The following is a 6000-nucleotide window of genomic DNA, read 5'->3' on the forward strand; positions in this document are numbered from 1 at the left end:
AGTTAAGACAGATTACTACCAGAAAAGGGGTGCTTGAAGAAGCAGTTCCTATTCCTCCTAGGGACACTCCAGGGCATTTTATGTACCATAAGCATGGCTTAGATGCCATATTGTTTCTTGATCTATGGGTAGATTATACCAAGGGATTGCCGGAAAGTCAAAGGTGGCCCGCAGCGGGAACCTGGGATGCAGAGTGCATCATGAAAGTAGAGGAAGAGTTATGGAAAAGAAAGGTCAGACAGTCACAGAAAGACGCTGTTGAGTTATGGCGTAAAGAATCCCATAGACGAACAGAAAAAGCACGTAGACAAGAAGAGAGGAGTAAAGAAAGTTCAAATAAAGTTCAAGAAAATCTATTAATTAAGGAAGGTATCCGAGTGAAATCAGAACAAGTAAATAGACAAAGAAATGCTCTTATGAATGGTATGTATCCCCTTCTAGCCGGAGGACTACCTAAGGCTGTTACAGAGATGCCAAAAGACTTGCCACCCCCATTATTTCCAATTAAGGTACATCAAAAAGGGCATCCCAGAACCGCAGAAGATGTTTTTCTTTCCTCATATCTAGACGACGCAGCTCCCGAGTATGCTAACGCCGCACCACATAGACCGTCTGGTGTAGGGGTTCAACGTCAGGATCAGGTATCTGTCCCCGTGCAACAGCAAGTCCCGACACAAGCTTCGGCAAGCACATCTGTTTCCGCATCTGTCTCCGCAGTCGACTCTACAGAGGTATCGACACCCATAGTTGCTGTGTCACGTTCAACGAACCCATTCACACCCGACGCCCCAGATGGGGCCACGGGAGGTGCTAGCAGTACCTTTACACCACCCAGGATAAATAAACTTGTTTTTCAAGAGTCAGCGCATTCTCGTACACCTAAATTCGTAAGTGAACGTACGCTTAAAGAACTCCTTGTAAATTGTAGATATGACCCGGTGGTTGGTAAAGAGGATGAAATGGTCCTGGCATCATTACGTATCAGGCGAGCCGCAGAGTATTTAGCGAGGTTACCAGGGATGATTACGCATCTAGATAACATATACCATTTTGTTCAAACAGGACGAGATCCAGGATGTATTAACAGAGCTATGGAATTCCAGAAAGTAGAGATACAGGGGGAACTGTTACGTTTCCTCATAAACTGTGTGATCAGAAATCAAGACCGTCCGGGGGTAGACCCGAATGCAATGCTTATTCTTACAAGATGGAGTCAGAATATATCAGAAGGGAGACACGATAAGCAAAATTGTATAATAGCCATGTGCCGAAAAATCCGTAAAGAAATAGAGCGTATTCATGAAGAAAGATTGGGAACAGACGAGTTCGAGCAAGATGAAGTGTCCGAATCAGGGAATTCGGCAAGACAGTCAGAGACCATAGCCTATGTAGGCAGAGGAGGATCCTGTGATAATGCTAGATGTTTTTCTGATCCCATACACTCAGTATGCCCAAATAATAGCAGAACGTATCCGACGCCTATAATAAATCTGAAGTCTCCTGAACATTCGTTTCAAGCCGCAGATAAAATACTACGAGAACGAAGGGGTTACCACCTCCTCGATTCCATGGATGAGCAAGAATTAGCCAGATCAGCTGTTCACTGGATTGACAGTCCTGAAAAATACGGTGATGAGACCGTAGCACACACGTTTTTTAATCTCAGTACAGATGAACAACGTTTAGCTGGAATCTATATGATTCAGCAACTCCTCATATTATATAAGAGCCAACATGCTGACCCTGGTCCTTTACCTGATATATTAACGGAACTACTCACGAACAGATGGAGAGGTTCTAGTAACAAGCTAATTAAAGAGATATTAGTGTCACGTAAGCAGTATGTCCTTTTTGTAAGTCCGGATTCTCTCTCGCTGCCCCGCAGAGAAAGAGCGCCGTACTATATGGATAGACAAAATCCCCTACGAGAAGTGCACCCAATAAAAGGCGAAGACAATGAGTTTCACCGTGTATTTGTTTACACACCCATATCAAAAATGGAATTATTAGAAATGAAAAAAGTAGTACCTAGTCATGACAAAGACCCAGCGGGTTTCCACCGAGAAATTAAAGACATGTTACTAATGGGAGAGTACACCTTTCCTGATATTATGACGATATTAAAGGTGCTTTTGCCTGCTGGCATTTATGAAAAACTGAAAGAAAAAGAGTGGGAAGTGGGAGACCAAAAGATAGACTGGACAGCATTAGCAGAGGAAGAAAGGGGCCGAACTGCAGGTTCAGGGCTCGGGGATAAAGTTAAACTGTTACCAGGTTTACTAGTACAGGTACTGCCACGTTTATTAACTACAAAAAAGGAAGATTGGGGTGCAATCACAGCCTGCAAACAAAAGCAAGATGAAGACACAAGCGATTATTATGCTCGATTTGAAAAATGTTTTGGTATAAATAGTGGTATAAAAGCAAGTAGTGACTCATATCCACATTTATTTGTGACAAAATTAGTGGAAAATGCATTGCCTCCAGTAAAGAATAGAATATTGAAATTCGAGAGTACCTGGCAAAGTAACACTCCGTCGCAAATGCTACAAATGTTACAGTATCATCACAATAGAATTAGGGATGAACAAGAACACGAGCATAGACGCATGAAGGATACAAAAATGAAAATGCTAGTTTCTCAGACAGTACCAGCAGATGGTCACAAAAAGGGTGTGACACATTCTGGTGATTCTGCAGTTCCTGTAAAAGGAACCTGCAATTACTGTAAACAACTAGGCCATTATGTACACGATTGTCCAGTCCTGAAACGTAATATAGCTACAGGTATTGCAAAGGAGAGACCACGATTAGTTAGACAAGATCAGAATGAACAAGGAGCTATGCAGCATGGACAGTCCATGCCAGTTCAGCAACAGTCCATGCCAGCCTCACAGCAACCCATACAGTTTGTGCCAGCTGCACCACCGTTGCCTGCTACTGCCACACAAACCACAACACGACAAATGTATCAGACTGCACAGTATGAATATCCTGAGTATCAGCGTTACGCATGAACCAGCCTAGAGAGGGAAGTTGACTTACCGCTTATCGAGATTCCTGTAGATCAAGAAGGACCTTATGTACATAGTGAATTATTAGGTCAAGATAGAAAATTCTTACTCGATACAGGGGCAAGTCGAACAACCATAAAACGTAGTGAAGTTCCAGGGGCACCCCTCTCAGGCTCTCAAAATGTTTCCCTTGGTTTTTCAGGAAAACCTATTGTTAATGAAGTATCACAGCCTCTACCACTTACGATAGGACCTTTGACACGAACTACAGATTTATTGCTTACTAAATCATGCCCAGAAAATCTGTTAGGAATTAAAACTCTGAAAGCACTAGGAGCCATAATATGTTGTTCTCCGGAAGGAGTAAGGTTGTTTTTGCGTGATTTTAAAGGTCACTATGTGACTAGAGACATGGATCCCCGACTACAGACTTTACCAGTACATCTATGGGCACAAGGCCCTACGGATGTTGGCTGCATGAACATTACACCCTATCGAGTCACACTGAAAGCAGGAGTGGTACTACCACGAATGCGACAATACAAGTTACCGCATGATGCTGTAGTGGCTTTGCTGAAAATCATTGATGAGCTGATTGCCCAGGGAGTAGTTGTAGAAACAGACTCCAATGTATGTAATTCACCGATAATTCCGATTCTTAAACGAACTGATCCTACTGCCCCACCAGTGTACCGATTGGTTATTGATTTGCGTGAACTAAACAAGTGTATTGTACCACAATTCCCTGTGGTCCCTGATATATCATCATTGTTGACAGCAATTGATTCCGAAGCAACATTCTTTACTGTAATCGATCTCAAGAATGCCTTTTTCAGCGTCCCAATAGATCCGGAAAGCCAATATTTGTTCGGATTCAGTTTAAATGGGCGCAGTTTTAAATTCTCACGCGCTCCCCAAGGATTCACAGAAAGCCCCAGCATCTACAGCCAAGCACTGAAACGAGAACTTGACAGTATCCACATGCCAGTCAATACTGCACTGCTTCAATATGTCGATGATCTGCTGATCACAGCGAGAAGCGAGCCAGAATGTGAAAAAGCTTCTCTGACAGTTTTACATTTCCTAGCCGACAAGGGGCACAAGGTGTCTCCTTCTAAGCTGCAATTCTGTGTCCAGCGAGTTATTTATCTTGGTCACTCGCTGTCCAAGGAGGGAAGGCAGCTTACACCAGATCGCATCCAGTTAATTGCTAACATGTCAATACCCCAGACACAAAAGGAGGTGCGGGCTTTCATAGGCCTCACTTCATATTGTAGGCAGTGGATCCCTCAGTACGCATTTCTAGCAAAACCACTCATTCAGTTAACCACACAGGAGGCAGCCACATCGACTGTTCTCCCTTGGACTCAGGAACATACACAAGCTTTTGAAAGCCTAAAGGAAGCTTTATGTCAAGCACCTGTTTTAGCAACACCATGTTATAGCAAACATTTTACACTCTTTGTCACAGAACGCGAAGGTACTGCCTTGTCAGTACTCACTCAGGATCAAGCAGGATCACGCAAGCCATGTGCTTATTTTTCCAGTACATTAGATCCCGTAGCTCAGGCTTTGCCTGCATGCCTGAAATCAGTGGCAGCGACAGCTTTAGCAATCAGACAAAGCGATGCCATAGTGTTAGGACATCCATTGACAGTTCAAGTACCACATGCAGTAGAGGTTCTTGTGAACCGAACACAAACACAACACTTGACCATAGCAAGACTTACCGGTTATGAACTGACATTGTTTCAACCACACATAGAGATCCGACGGTGTAATACATTGAATCCTGCTACACTATTACCTGTAATTGGAACAGACCCACTAGCTCATGATTGTGTTGAAATCATTGAAATAAAGACGAAACCTAGACAAGACTTGACAGACGTTCCATTGTTAGATCCAGACCTGACGTTGTATGTAGACGGATCGTGCATGAGAACAAGTACAGGAGATTTAGTGGCCGCGTATGCAGTCACAACAGACACTAAAGTTATTGAGACAAATTGTATAGATACTTTGTCAGCCCAAGCAGCAGAACTTATTGCTCTAACGCAAGCCTGTATTCAAGCCACAAATAAGAAAGTTAATGTATACACTGATTCACGTTATGCATTCGGAGTTGTACACGACTTCGGCGTGCTGTGGCGAGAGAGAGGTTATTTAACCTCCCATGGTGCCCACATTCAGCACGGACCCCTCATTCATGCTTTGTTAGACGCAATACATCTACCCACTGCTATATCGATTATGAAATGTAAAGCACACACGAAGGTTACTGATATCATTTCTCAAGGCAATGATTTAGCTGACAGAACAGCTAAACAGACTGCTCAGAATCGCACATTAGACATGACAAAGCCAATAGTTCAGACACCAACACAGTGTATGACAATTAAGGATCCCGCACTTGACGTAATTGACATACAGACACATGCCACAGCAGAAGAAATAAAGAAGTGGACTGAACTAGGAGGGATCCAGACAGATCAAGGATGGATGACGAAGGAGAAATCTGTATGGTTTCTCCCTGATTCCATGGTTCAAGCCATTATAGCTACAGTTCACAGTCCAGCACATTTAGGAGAGAAGGCTATGCTAGACAGCATTCAGCACATTTGGTTCAACAAACATTTACGAGCAGCAGCTAAACAAAAAGTTCGTACCTGTATGATATGTTGTCAGTTTAATCCAGGAAAGGGTGTTCCCGTAGAGCAGGGTGGATTTCAGCCTCCTGACCATCCTTTTGAAGTCCTCCAGATGGATTATATTCAGATGGAACGTTGTCGAGGATTCAAATATGTTCTCGTAGTTGTCTGCGCTCTCTCCCGTTGGACAGAGGCGTATCCCGTATCAGATTACACTGCCCCGACTACTGCCAAGCAGCTAGTTCGAGAATTCTTCCCACGGTATGGTTTACCACGTGTTGTATATTCAGATAACGGCCAGCCTTTCTCATCCGAATTAATGAAACATGTCTCAC

Source organism: Triturus cristatus, chromosome 12, assembly GCF_964204655.1.
Source record: "Triturus cristatus chromosome 12, aTriCri1.1, whole genome shotgun sequence".
In the NCBI taxonomy this organism is placed as follows: domain Eukaryota; kingdom Metazoa; phylum Chordata; class Amphibia; order Caudata; family Salamandridae; genus Triturus; species Triturus cristatus.